This window comes from Nerophis lumbriciformis, linkage group LG02 (genome assembly GCF_033978685.3).
Source record: "Nerophis lumbriciformis linkage group LG02, RoL_Nlum_v2.1, whole genome shotgun sequence".
Taxonomy (NCBI): domain Eukaryota; kingdom Metazoa; phylum Chordata; class Actinopteri; order Syngnathiformes; family Syngnathidae; genus Nerophis; species Nerophis lumbriciformis.
In genome coordinates this window covers 14,776,869-14,792,166 of record NC_084549.2, presented here as the reverse complement: position 1 = coordinate 14,792,166, position 15,298 = coordinate 14,776,869, and the positions used below count along the sequence as shown (strand labels likewise).

Sequence of the window (15,298 nt, the reverse complement as noted above, 5' to 3'; positions counted from 1 at the left end):
GTTGTTTTATTGAACAACAAACATACATTTATAATGTAAAAACATTTAAAGTGAGTTCGGTAGCCCTTTTTGTCTTTTTATTTTATTTTATTTTATTTTTTTCATATTTTTATTATTATTATTATTTATTATTATTTAATACTCTCTCTGTATTTGCTTTTGTTTTCTTTCCTTGGCATGTTTCGCTGATGTTGAAAGTGCCTTGACTTTTGTGTGCATTATAAATGTATGTTTGTTGTTCAATAAAAATAAAAATAAATTAAAGAAAAAAAAAAAATTGTACATGCCAAGATTATTCGTAATACTAATATTGAAATAATGACTTCAATATTAGTATTACGAATAATCTTGGCATGTACAATTGGTTTTTTTTCTTTTAATTTTGTTTTATTGAACAACAAACAAAAAAATTAAAAGAAAAGAAACCAATTGTACATGCCAAGATTATTCGTAATACTAATATTGAAATAATGACTTCAATTATTTATTATTATTTAATACTCTATATGTATTTGATTTTGCATTATAAATGTATGTTTGTTGTTCAATAAAAAAACAATTAAAAAAAACAAAAAACAATTGTACATGCCAAGATTATTCGTAATACTAATATTGAAATAATGACTTCAATATTAGTATTACGAATAATCTTGGCATGTACAATTTTTTTTTTCTTTTAATGTTGTTTTATTGAACAACAAACATACATTTATAATGTAAAAACATTTAAAGTGAGTTCGGTAGCCCTTCTTGTCTTTTTATTTTATTTTATTTTATTTTTTTCATATTTTTATTATTATTATTATTTATTATTATTTAATACTCTCTCTGTATTTGCTTTTGTTTTCTTTCCTTGGCATGTTTCGCTGATGTTGAAAGTGCCTTGACTTTTGTGTGCATTATAAATGTATGTTTGTTGTTCAATAAAAATAAAAATAAATTAAAGAAAAAAAAACAATTGTACATGCCAAGATTATTCGTAATACTAATATTGAAATAATGACTTCAATATTAGTATTACGAATAATCTTGGCATGTACAATTGGTTTTTTTTCTTTTAATTTTGTTTTATTGAACAACAAACAAAAAAATTAAAAGAAAAGAAACCAATTGTACATGCCAAGATTATTCGTAATACTAATATTGAAATAATGACTTCAATTATTTATTATTATTTAATACTCTATATGTATTTGATTTTGCATTATAAATGTATGTTTGTTGTTCAATAAAAAAACAATTAAAAAAAACAAAAAACAATTGTACATGCCAAGATTATTCGTAATACTAATATTGAAATAATGACTTCAATATTAGTATTACGAATAATCTTGGCATGTACAATTTTTTTTTCTTTTAATGTTGTTTTATTGAACAACAAACATACATTTATAATGTAAAAACATTTAAAGTGAGTTCGGTAGCCCTTTTTGTCTTTTTATTTTATTTTATTTTATTTTTTTCATATTTTTATTATTATTATTATTTATTATTATTTAATACTCTCTCTGTATTTGCTTTTGTTTTCTTTCCTTGGCATGTTTCGCTGATGTTGAAAGTGCCTTGACTTTTGTGTGCATTATAAATGTATGTTTGTTGTTCAATAAAAATAAAAATGAATTAAAGAAAAAAAAACAATTGTACATGCCAAGATTATTCGTAATACTAATATTGAAATAATGACTTCAATATTAGTATTACGAATAATCTTGGCATGTACAATTGGTTTTTTTTCTTTTAATTTTGTTTTATTGAACAACAAACAAAAAAATTAAAAGAAAAGAAACCAATTGTACATGCCAAGATTATTCGTAATACTAATATTGAAATAATGACTTCAATTATTTATTATTATTTAATACTCTATATGTATTTGATTTTGCATTATAAATGTATGTTTGTTGTTCAATAAAAAAACAATTAAAAAAAACAAAAAACAATTGTACATGCCAAGATTATTCGTAATACTAATATTGAAATAATGACTTCAATATTAGTATTACGAATAATCTTGGCATGTACAATTTTTTTTTTCTTTTAATGTTGTTTTATTGAACAACAAACATACATTTATAATGTAAAAACATTTAAAGTGAGTTCGGTAGCCCTTTTTGTCTTTTTATTTTATTTTATTTTATTTTTTTCATATTTTTATTATTATTATTATTTATTATTATTTAATACTCTCTCTGTATTTGCTTTTGTTTTCTTTCCTTGGCATGTTTCGCTGATGTTGAAAGTGCCTTGACTTTTGTGTGCATTATAAATGTATGTTTGTTGTTCAATAAAAATAAAAATAAATTAAAGAAAAAAAAACAATTGTACATGCCAAGATTATTCGTAATACTAATATTGAAATAATGACTTCAATATTAGTATTACGAATAATCTTGGCATGTACAATTGGTTTTTTTTCTTTTAATTTTGTTTTATTGAACAACAAACAAAAAAATTAAAAGAAAAGAAACCAATTGTACATGCCAAGATTATTCGTAATACTAATATTGAAATAATGACTTCAATTATTTATTATTATTTAATACTCTATATGTATTTGATTTTGCATTATAAATGTATGTTTGTTGTTCAATAAAAAAAATTCAAAGAAAAAAAAACAATTGTACATGCCAAGATTATTCGTAATACTAATATTGAAATAACGACTTCAATATTAGTATTACAAATAATCTTGGCATGTACAATTTTTTTTTTCTTTTAATGTTGTTTTATTGAACAACAAACATACATTTATAATGTAAAAACATTTAAAGTGATTTTGGTAGCCCTTTTTGTCTTTTTATTTTATTTTATTTTTTTCATATTTTTATTATTACTATTATTATTTATTATTTAATACGCTCTCTGTATTTGCTTTTGTTTTCTTTCCTTGACATGTTTCGCTGATGTTGAAAGTGTCTTGACTTTTGTGTGCATTATAAATGTATGTTTGTTGTTCAATAAAACAAAATTAAAAGAAGAAAAAAAATTGAACATGCCAAGATTATTCGTAATACTAATATTGAAATAATGACTTCAATTGAACATGCCAAGATTATTCGTAATACTAATATTAAAATAATGACTTCAATATTAGTATTGCGAATAATCTTGGCATGTTAAATTTTTTTTTCTTTTAATTTTGTTTTATTGAACAACAAACATACATTTATAATGTAAAAACATTTAAAGTGATTTCGGTAGCCCTTTTTGTCTTTTTATTTTATTTTATTTTTTTCATATTTTTATTATTACTATTATTATTTATTATTTAATACTCTCTCTGTATTTGCTTTTGTTTTCTTTCCTTGACATGTTTCGCTGATGTTGAAAGTGTTTTGACTTTTGTGTGCATTATAAATGTATGTTTGTTGTTCAATAAAACAAAATTAAAAGAAGAAAAAAAATTGAACATGCCAAGATTATTCGTAATACTAATATTGAAATAATGACTTCAATATTAGTATTGCGAATAATCTTGGCATGTTCAATTTTTTTTTTCTTTTAATTTTGTTTTATTGAACAACAAACATACATTTATAATGCACACAAAAGTCAAGGCACTTTCAACATCAGCGAAACATGTCAAGGAAAGAAAACAAAAGCAAATACAGAAAGAGTATTAAATAATAATAATAATACAAATATGAAAAAAATCAAATAAAATAAAAAGACAAAAAGGGCTACCGAAATCACTTTAAATGTTTTTAACAAATATATAAATTTAAGGGTTTTTGTACTCTTAATCATGTGAATCACTCTTAATCATTGAAATAATGACTTCAATATTAGTATTACGAATAATCTTGGCATGTACAATTTTTTTTTTCTTTTAATTTATTTTTATTGAACAACAAACATATATTTATAATGCACACAAAAGTCAAGGCACTTTCAACATCAGCGGAACATGTCAAGGAAAGAAAACAAAAGCAAATACTAACATTAATATATTGTAATACTAATTTTGAAATAATGACTTCAATATTAGTATTGCTTAACAACGGTTATTTTCATCACAGTGATAGTTTGTTGTTCCTTCGAGACCGTACCTAATTACTATTACTCACTATTTTTTTACGAAAAGTCATTACTTTGAGAGTGTTTCTTAACAGTGGTTACAATAATGTGGAGTATTTCCAGTTTTCTGAAAAATATTGAGTGCTTTTGCTGATTAATTCAAATAAAGACACATTTTTTCAATATTTAAAAACATGATTTTAAAAGGGTAAATAAATAAATGCTTTAAAAGTCAAACTAGGAAAGAGGAAAAGTGTAATGATAACCATAGAACAGAACATTGAAGTTATCGTCTCATAGCAGATCATGTGACTGCTTAGTACAATATAAAAAATACAATTAATTTATAATAACTGCTTGCATGAATGCATTTTACCAAGGAGATGCTATAGTCCCCATCCTCCTCATCCTCTCCCACTTTGACCCCATGAGGGTTTCCCACACATCATCGATGGTTCACCGACCAAGATGCTGACCTGCGACGAAAAGGATAGGTCAAATGCAGCAGACAAATTTCGCTGTGCAACATATGTCAATAAAGATTATCTCTCTTCTTCTTTCTTTAAAAAAGCTTTATTAATTCCAACAACACCTATAAAACGCCACTAGATGACATTATTGCTCTGCAAACACCTCTTCATTTTCCAACAGGCATTTTGAAAAAGTAGTTTATTTTAGGTTTATTATGCAGTGGTTGACTTCTCTTTAGACTAGATATATTTAGTCACTTTACATTTTTGAATTGAGTATGTTTTGCAATTAAAAAAAGAAAGGGACAAGCGGTAGGAAATGGATGGATGGATGGAAAAACTTGGAAGCCATCTAGCAATAAAAGTGTATTTTTGTGTGTTTTTCCATAAACCAAAGTATCCAAACACATATGTCAATAACAAAGCTAAGGGTGTGTTCATGTGCACTCCTGCATACGGTCTTTGCACAGATGAATGTATAAAAAAACAGTACTATAATAAAGTAAAATTACTAATTTGTTGAATATACCTGATGACATATACATGTGCGTGTGTATATAATGTATACACAATAGGGTATGACAAGACTCAGGTTTGAGTGAGTAATTTTACTTTATTGTAGTTGTATTTACGTCTATCAGTGGGTGACAACTCTTTATACCTAAAATATATGTATTAAAGAATAAACTACCTTTACAATATTTCATAAATATTTATTTTAAAGTTAAAGTTAAAGTACCAATGATTGTCACACACACACTCGGTGTGGTGAAATTTGTCCTCTGCATTTGACTCATCCCCTTGTTCACCCCCTGGGAGGTGAGGGGAGCAGTGAGCAGCAGCGGTGGCCGCGCTCGGGAATCATTTTGGTGATTTAACCCCCAATTCCAACCCTTGATTCTGAGTGCCAAGCAGGGAGGTAATGGGTCCCATTTCGGGGTTTGAACTCACAACCTCGCGATCTCAGGGCGGACACTCTAACCACTAGGCCACTGAGTAGAACTAGCATCAAGGAACCAATGGTGTTTGATTTCAGGGTTTCCACTGTTGCATCTTTTATTTATTCATTGACAATATAGAGCTGAAACTCAGAAAAGTAGAATACCGGGCAAAGGTTTGTTTATTTCAGTAATTTCATTTACAAGGTAATATGACCTAGGCTCAAAACATGCAAATCAAGATATTTCAAGCTTTCTTTTGATATAATTTTGATGATAAAACCTCAAATTGAAAATCTCAGAAAAATTTGAGTTTTCAAACACTGTAAGCCATGATCATCAAAATAGTGAATAAATGCTTGACATATCTCACTTTGCATTTAATGAGTTTATACCGCATATTAATTTCGCATTTGAAGTTGACTTGCTAAAATGAATTAACTTTTACACAATATTAAAACATTTTTAGTTTTACCTGTTCACCACTGAAGAAAAGTTATGGATATTTAGCTATCAGATGAAATTTTAAACCTAAAATGCACTACAACGTTTAGGGTGAACATAATGTGACCTTTGTGTGCACATGTCCAAATGCCCATCCATCCATCCATCCATCTTCTTCCGCTTATCCGAGGTCGGGTCGCGGGGGCAGCAGCCTAAGCAGGGAAGCCCAGACTTCCCTCTCCCCAGCCACTTCGTCCAGCTCCTCCCGGGGGATCCCGAGGCGTTCCCAGGCCAGCCGGGAGACATAGTCTTCCCAACGTGTCCTGGGTCTTCCTCGTGGCCTCCTACCGGTCGGACATGCCATAAACACCTCCCTAGGGAGGCACTCGGGTGGCATCCTGACCAGATGCCCGAACCACCTCATCTGGCTCCTCTCGATGTGGAGGAGCAGCGGCTTTACTTTGAGCTCCCCCCGGATGACAGAGCTTCTCACCCTATCTCTAAGGGAGAGCCCCGCCACCCGGCGGAGGAAACTCATTTCGGCCGCTTGTACCCGTGATCTTGTCCTTTCGGTCATAACCCAAAGCTCATGACCATAGGTGAGGATGGGAACGTAGATCGACCGGTAAATTGAGAGCTTTGCCTTCCGGCTCAGCTCCTTCTTCACCACAACGGATCGATACAGCGTCAACATTACTGAAAAAGCCGCACGCATGTCCAAATGTTCAATATTTAATTGTTGAGCTAAACAGCAAAATCCACAAAGGTGTGTGATCCATTAATAATATTGATTAATAATAATTTTGTGTGTAGGGTGAATTGTAATTAGGGTTGCCAACTGTCCCATAAAAAATACAATCGTCCCGTATTAAGAGACAAAAGTATGTGTTTGGTATTGAGTCTAAAAAGTCAACAATCAACACGTGTGTCCATGAAAGACAGAAAAGGAATTTGTAGCGTCTTCGCTGCACTGTCCTCTAGGGGGAGTCTCGAAGCAACGACCTTGCTATGTTGGGAAAACAATCCAGATTAGAATGTTTGAGCAAGCGAAAACAATTTTAAATATTTCACTCTAATTGTCAAATCTATTATTTTCGCCTTGCAGAGCAGAGTAGACAGCTTCTCCAAGATGTTATCCAGTTTGCGATTTAGTCCAGATACCACAAAAGTCTGAGTGACCCCAGCTCTGCCCAGCCTTCAATCATTTGGGGCAGCCAGCATCTTCCAATTTGTCGAAAAACCAGGCAACGCTTACTCTAATCAGCAGATGTCCTATTATCATGATTCCGAATTGGTAGATGTCTTCAATGTCCTGGACTGAAAGAATCACCATGCACGCGGCACTCCCCTTCTCCCAAGAGTCCACCGTGTGTCCAGCAACAAATGTTCCATCAGGACAGGCAGATTTCCCCAAACCCGACCTTCTCGTCGAGAAGATCATGTTAAGTTTTATGTGACGCAAGTTGATCAATACCATTGTTTAGATTTTGGAGAGCAGTGCAAAACGAGGGTCCAAGAAAATGAAGACGACAAGACAAAAAAAGAGATAAGGGGGGAGGGACGAAAAAGCGTCTGCCTATGTTGAGACCGAGAGAGAAATAAGAGAATAAACTAGTATAATTCACCATCTCTTTTGTTTACTGATGGTGTAACGGATAATGGATAATGCATCAGGAAGCATATCAGGTTCTTAATTATTTTTTGTCATGGCAACCAACAGTCCAATCCCAAGACATCATATTTTCACGCCCCTTCTGAATTGAGGACCTGATTAGTTGCTGGCACCAGTATTCAGCCTATAATCACATGACTATCCAAATCCACAATAACCTAAAACAATTTCCACGTTAAGTTAACAGACTGGATTTGCAAAACAGAAGAAAAAAAATGATAACAACTTAATAGGATATGCATTTTTACACTAACACCGTACTAACACTGTCTGAATTGTTTGCATCTCAATTCTAATTGTAATATACAAAACCCAAAACCAGTGAAGTTGGCACGCTGTGTAATTCATAAATAAAAACAGAATACAATGATTTGCAAATTCTTTTCAACTTATATTCAATTGAATGGACTGCAAAGATGAGATGTTTAATGTTCGAACTAAGAAACAACATTTTTGGGGGAAAATAATCATTAACTTAGAATTTAATGGCAGCAACACACTGCAAAAGAAGTTGGCATTTTTACCACTGTGTTACATGGCCTTTCATTTTAACAACACTCAGTAAACTTTTGGGAATTGAGGAGACCAATTTTTGAAGCTTTTCAGCTGGAATTCTTTATTATTTACGATTTACACAACGTGCCAACTTCACTGGTTTTGGGTTTTGTGATTGTAAATTTTTGTACATTGTAACATTTTAAATAGTTTGCCATGACTTTGAGACAAGAAGTTATCCTATGGAAAAAAGTATATCTTAACAATGACTTGGAGAAAAGTCATTATTTTCACCAGGAAGGCGGGAAAGAGACACTTCACGTGCACACCTTGATTACATTATGGCGATCCTGGATTAATAATTAACTCACTATTCTTAACCCAAGATTGCTCTCACCTAGAAAAAAATATCTTATTTCAGTTTTTTCAGGGCTCTAGCGCTCCCTTTAGGAGTGAGATTTAAAGCGTAATGGCTCTCTGTAAATGTGGACCCAAAACAATTTAATTAAGGGGTTGAAATTTAAGCTTTTGCCTTAATCTTTCTTTTTTAATGCATGATGCGGGGAGCAAAACAGAATCAATAGAAATGTGTTAATATTATTACACCAGATGGCCATTATGCTTTAAATCTCACTCCTAAAGGGTGCTAGAGCCCTTAAAAAACGGAAATAAGATATTTTTTTACTATGTTAGAGCAATTTTAAGTTAAGAATAGTGAGTTAATTATTAATCCAGCATCGCCATAATGTAATCAAGGTGTGCATGTGAAGTGTCTCTTTCCCGCCTTCCTGGTGAAAATAATGACTTTTCTCCAAGTCATTGTTAAGATATGTAATAAATATGTAATAAATAAATAAACATTGATTGATGATTGATTGATATGCTTTTTTATTTATTACATATTTACACATTTCTATTGATTATGTTTTGCTCCCCGCGCCAAGCGTTAAAAAAGAAAGATTGAGGCAAAAGCTTAAGTTTTAACCCCTTAAAGGGGAACATTATCACAATTTCAGAAGGGTTAAAACCATTAAAAATCCCAGTGGCTTATTTTATTTTTCGAAGTTTTTTTCAAAATTTTACCCATCACGCAATATCCCTAAAAAAAGCTTCAAAGTGCCTGATTTTAACCATCGTTATATGTGCTTTATAAATAAAGTTGATTTGATTTGATTTGATATACACCCGTCCATTTTCCTGTGACGTCACATGGTGATGCCAATACAAACAAACATGGCAAAAAGAACAGCAAGCTATAGCGACATTAGCTCGGATTCAGACTCGGATTTCAGCGGCTTAAGCGATTCAACAGATTACGCATGTATTGAAACGGATGGTTGTAGTGTGGAGGCAGGTAGCGAAAACGAAATTGAAGAAGAAACTGAAGCTATTGAGCCATATCGCTTTGAACCGTATGTAAGCGAAACCGACGAAAACGACAGCCAGCGACACGGGAGAAAGCGAGGACGAATTCGGCGATCGCCTTCTAACCAACGATTGGTATGTGTTTGTTTGGCATTAAAGGAAACTAACAACTATGAACTAGGTTTACAGCATATGAAATACATTTGGCAACAACATGCACTTTGAGAGTGCAGACAGCCCAGTTTTCATCAATTAATATATTCTGTAGACATACCCTCATCCGCTCTCTTTTCCTGAAAGCTGATCTGTCCAGTCCAGTTGGAAATGCATCTGCTTTGAGTGTCGCAGGATATCCACACATTCTTGCCATCCCTGTCGTAGCATAGCTTTCGTCGGTGAAGTGTGCGTAACAAACGTCCTATTTCTTGCCACTTTCGCAACTTTGGGCCACTGGTGCAACTTGAATCCGTCCCTGTTCGTGTTGTTACACCCTCCGACAACACACCGACGAGGCATGATGTCTCCAAGGTACGGAAAACAGTCGAAAAAACAGAAAATAACAGAGCTGATTTGACTCAGTGTTTGTAATGTGTTTGAGAAAATGGCGGATTGCTTCCCGATCACGTTGTGACGTCATCGCTCCGAGAGCGAATAATAGAAAGGCGTTAAATTCGCCAAAATTCACCCATTTAGAGTTCGGAAATCGGTTAAAAAATATATGGTCTTTTTTCTGCAACATCAAGGTATATATTGACGCTTACATAGGTCTGGTGATAATGTTCCCCTTTAACTCAGTGGTTCTCAACCTTTTTTCAGTGATGTACCCCCTGTGAACATTTTTTTAATTCAAGTACCCCCTAATCAGAGCAAAGCATTTTTGGTTGAAAAAAAGAGATAAAGAAGTAAAATACAGCACTATGTCATCAGTTTCTGATTTATTAAATTGTATAACACTGCAAAATATTGCTCATTTGTAGTGGTCTTTCTTGAACTATTTGGAAAAAAAGATAGGTTTTTATTTATATTTATAAAGGATTTTTGAATTGTTGCTATTTTTAGAATATTTAAAAAAAATATTACGTACCCCTTGGCATACCTTCAAGTACCCCCAGGGGTACACGTACCCCCATTTGAGAACCACTGCCTTAACTAAATAGTTTTGGGTCCACATTTCCAGAGAGCTAAGGACCGTGAGTCCACACTTCCCATTTTGTCTAATTGTGTATATTCCAGAAAACCAGCGTCCTCTACAGTAGACATTTGATATTTGGTCTATCTATTTTGTTTGAGTTACAGGAGCGGTCTGCTGTTTTTCAGGAAACATGTGAGTCCCCCACAAGTTGTTGGAACTGAACCTTGAGGAACACCACTAGTATAAGTAAAGAAATTGAACAAATGGCTACTGACTGCATCTGAGGTAAACAAGCTACATCACATCACATAATGAAAAAAAATGTGTAACTGCCAAAAGGAGAAGACTTGAAGAGGTGTTTTGAGGAACACCTCAGTTATGTAAATCACAAAATTAAATCCTACTGTTGTATTAGGGCTGTGCGGTCCCAATCCCAAGACATCATTTGTTCACGCCCCTTCTGAATTGAGGACCTGATTAGTTGCTGGCACCAGTATTCAGCATATGGTATTTTTTATTTTTTATTTTTTTTGTCATAAAAAATACAATCGTGTGTGCTTACGGCAGGCCCGGCCCTAACCAATCTGGCGCCCTAGGCAAGATTTTAGGTGGCGCCCCCCCCCCACATCGGCAGTGAAGTGTATATACTCACAAGAAACCGAATAGCTTTGTCTTTGACCTTTTTTTTTTACTTACAACTATACCTAATATATAAAGGGGTGGACAAGTGACTATTACCTGCAGGGCAAACATTAGCTAACCAGAAGGCAATAACAATGTAAACAAAAAACACCTGCTTAAAAGATCTAATACAAATGTCCCTGAGGAATGTAAGGTGGGAGTACTGTAATTACCTAACGTTACATTATTATTTTCCATAACAATTTAGCCCACTCCACAATATTAACCCGACGTTAAAACAGAACTAGCTATTTATTGATTAGCAATTGCCGAATCATGTAACATTAGCTTAATGCTAAAAAGCCAGGTTACTATCACATTCTGTAACAGACAAATAATTTCATGTAGGCTAACGTTACTGCTACCTGTCTTTTCTCGTTTCTACTCCTCTTCTTTTCTCTTTTTTCTTCCCTGGGCACCTGACAGTTTTGACCGTTTTGACATCTTGTGTTGATTTTTTGATGTGGTGACGTCCAAAAAGAGTCATGATACGGGAAGGGAGGGGGCGCACCGTGCGGGGGAGGGGGGGGGGGGGGGGGGGGGCCTAATGTTGTAACAAATAATATTTCTATTAAATAGGCTTTACTTTGCATTTTAATTAACGTGGGATTATTTTTTGTATTTAGAAATAATAGTACCAACTTTTTTTTCCTTTTTTTTTTCTCCAACATTTGTGGCACTGGCGTGGCGCCCCCTGATGGACGGCGCCCTTAGCATTTTCCTATACGGCCTATGCCACGGGCCGGCCCTGGCTTACGGACTGTATCCCTGCAGACTGTATTGATCTATATTGATATATAATGTAGGAACCAGAAATAATAATAACAGAAAGAAACAACCCTTTTGTGCGAATGAATGTGAATGAGTGTAAATGGGGGAGGGAGTTTTTTTGGGTTAGTGCACTAATTGTAAGTGTATCTTTTGTTTTTTATGTTGATTTAATTAAAAAAAAAAAAAAAAAAAAAAAAAAAAAAATATATATATATATATATATATATATATATATATATTTTGCAGCCCGGTACCAATCGATCCACGGACCGGTACCGGGTCGCGGCCCGGTGGTTGGGGACCACTGAGCTACATCACATCACATTATGAAAAAAAAAAGTGTAACTGCCAAAAGGAGAGGACTTGAAGGGGTGTTTTGAGGAACACCACAGTTCACAAAATTAGATCCTACTGTTGTATTAGGACTGGGCGGTGTAAATCCCAAGACATAATTTGTTCACGCCCCTTCTGTATTGAGGACCTGATTAGTTGCTGGCACCAGTATTCAGCATATAATCACCTGACTATCCAAATCTACCTATCTCAGCTGCATCCGGGTCGAAGGCGGGGTACACCCTGGACAAGTCGCCACCTCATGGGACAAGCGGTAGAAAATGGATGGATGGTTATCCAAATCTACAACAACCTACAACAATTTCCACGTTTAGTTAACAAACTGGATTTGTAACATTCAAACGACGCGTCTGATTTGCAAAACAGAAAAAAAAATGCAAACAATTGAATAGGATGTGCATTTTTATTTATTTTTTATTTTTTATTAAATCAACATAAAAAAACACAAGATACACTTTCAATTAGTGCATCAAGCCAAAAAAACTCCCTACCCCATTCACACTCATCCACACCCACTCACACAAGTAGGGTTGTTTCTTTCTGTTATTAATATTCTAGTTCCCACAACAGAGACAACACAGTCTGCAAGGGACACAGTCCCTGAAGCACACATGATTGTGTGTGCTGCTGGTCCACTAACATTTTCATTAATTACTATTTTTTATGTAATTGTTTTTATATTGTTTTACTTTCTTTTTTATCCAAGAAAATATTTTTTATATATTTATCTTATTATTATTATTATTTTTTTTTTTTAAAGGACCTTATCTTCACCAGACCACGTTGTCAATGAAATTAGATTGTTTAAAGGGATTTTAAAACCAGGTCCAGTCCAGATCATGTCCAAGTCGGGCTCAGCAACACACACCTTCATCCATGTACACTGAAAAATTAGGGCACACAACAGATTGCATATAATTTATAAACAAAATTACATTTTCAAAATAAGCATTTATGTACAGTCCAGATTATGTCCAGGTCGGACTCAGTAACACACACCTTCATTTTTGTACACTCAAATTAGAGAACACAACAACAGATAGCATATAATCTAAAACAGTGGTTCTCAAATGGGGGTACGTGTACCCCTGGGGGTACTTGAAGGTATGCCAAGGGGTACGTGAATTTTTTTTCAAATATTCTAAAAATAGCAACAATTCAAAAATCCTTTATAAATATATTTATTGAATAATACTTCAACAAAATATGAATGTAAGTTCATAAACTGAACATCAAATAAAGTAGGCTATTCCAATCATTACCATAAACCCAGAGTTTCCCCCATGCCATGATGGTTTGACCCTCACTAAAATATCTGTCAAAAAGAACTTTGAAAAGAAATGCAACAATGCAATATTCAGTGTTGACAGCTAGATTTTTTGTGGACATGTTCCATAAATATTGATGTTAAAGATTTCTCTTTTTGTAAATAAATGTTTAGAATGAAGTTCATGAATCCAGATGGATCTCTATTACAATCCCCAAAGAGGGCACTTTAAGTTGATGATTACTTCTATGTGTAGAAATCTTTATTTATAATTGAATCACTTGTTAATTTTTCAACAAGTTTTTAGTTATTTGTATATATTTTTTTCCAAATAGTTCAAGAAAGACCACTACAAATGAGCAATATTTTGCACTGTTATACAATTTAATAAATCAGAAACTGATGACATAGTGCTGTATTTTACTTCTTTTTCTCTTTTTTTCAACCAAAAATGCTTTGCTCTGATTAGGGGGTACTTGAATTAAAAAAATGTTCACAGGGGGTACATCACTGAAAAAAGGTTGAGAACCACTGATCTAAAACATAATTACATTTTCAAAATAAGCATTTGAGGACTTTTATACTAACACTGTCTGAATTGCTTGCATCTCAATTCTAATTGTAATATAATTGTACACCTTTATATATTGTAACATTTTAAATACTTTGCCATGACTTTGAGACAGCAAGTGTTCCTATGGAAAAAAGTATATCTCAACAATGACTTGGAGAAAAGTAAATATTTTCACCAGGAAGGCGGGAAAGAGCCACTTCACGTGCACACCTTGATTGCATGATGGCGATCCTGGATCCACCCAGAGCGGAGATCCGTGCCTGCTTTTCTAACCTCCTCTCAGCGAGACGACGACGACCAGCTCTCTGCCGGCCGAGCCCGAAGGTTGCGTCTGGCGGAGGGGGAGAGCGAGCGAGGTGAGCGGGGCTACCCTGGCTGGCTTGACAGAAGGAAGAGGGATTGACGTTGTTTTCTCGGGTGTTGTTTGCGCCGCGCCAGGGAGAGAGGCGGTGCAACGGCGGAGGAAGAAGCGAGCGACGTGGCCCCCAGTGCGCCTGTCATGTCCGTGTGGGAGCCAACTTGCCAGCAGCGGTCTAAATTTGCCGAGGAGGGAAACGCATACTGGCTGGAGAGGAGTATTATTAGCAGTTCTCTCTGGTATGTGAAGCATTTCTGCCTCCGACGCGTAAAATAAACGCGCACACGAGCGCGTTAAACCGTGAGAAAGTGCGCTTCTCGTGCGTGTGGATGTTTGTTTTTTTAAATGTCCTCAGCCGGTGCTTTAAAGAGGCGGGCGGGCAAGTGCAGAAATATGACTAAAGGGCGACGGAGGCGGTAATAACCCCCTTCTTCCTACTAAGAGACGGCCCTGAGCGTGCTCGGTTTGCCCTTTAAACCGTTCACTCCAAGGAGGAAGCGGTACTATTTGTTTTTTGAGCAACTTCTTCTGCTCCTATAGTCGCCACTTATTGTGTCTACTTATGCTTGTTAGAGAACATGAGTCAGGCGTGGCCAAATTGTCACAGAAGACAAAAAATATGTTGCTTCAAAATTGCCTTATGCTGTCAATTGATTAATTACACAGTAAATACAGGTACAGGTTGAATTGCATTTATTTTCTTTTTCTATTTATAGGTCATGCACTAAAAAAAAAAGTAGAATATCAGGCAAAGGGGTGG

The 15,298-nt window shown here is 34.2% G+C and overlaps 1 protein-coding gene across 3 annotated transcripts in view; it reads left to right on the top strand.

Moving 5' to 3' along the window:
* Positions 1–14,509: 14,509 nt before the first annotated feature.
* Positions 14,510–15,298, top strand: part of tet1 (tet methylcytosine dioxygenase 1) — a 78,893-nt gene continuing 78,104 nt past the window's right edge. For 2 of the 3 annotated variants that reach the window (XM_061943360.1, XM_061943289.1), the window contains exon 1: positions 14,510–14,777. The gene's annotated coding sequence lies outside the window, so the exon portion shown is untranslated. The remainder of the gene's footprint in view (positions 14,778–15,298) is intronic. The other variant, XM_072915579.1, reaches the window with a different exon arrangement.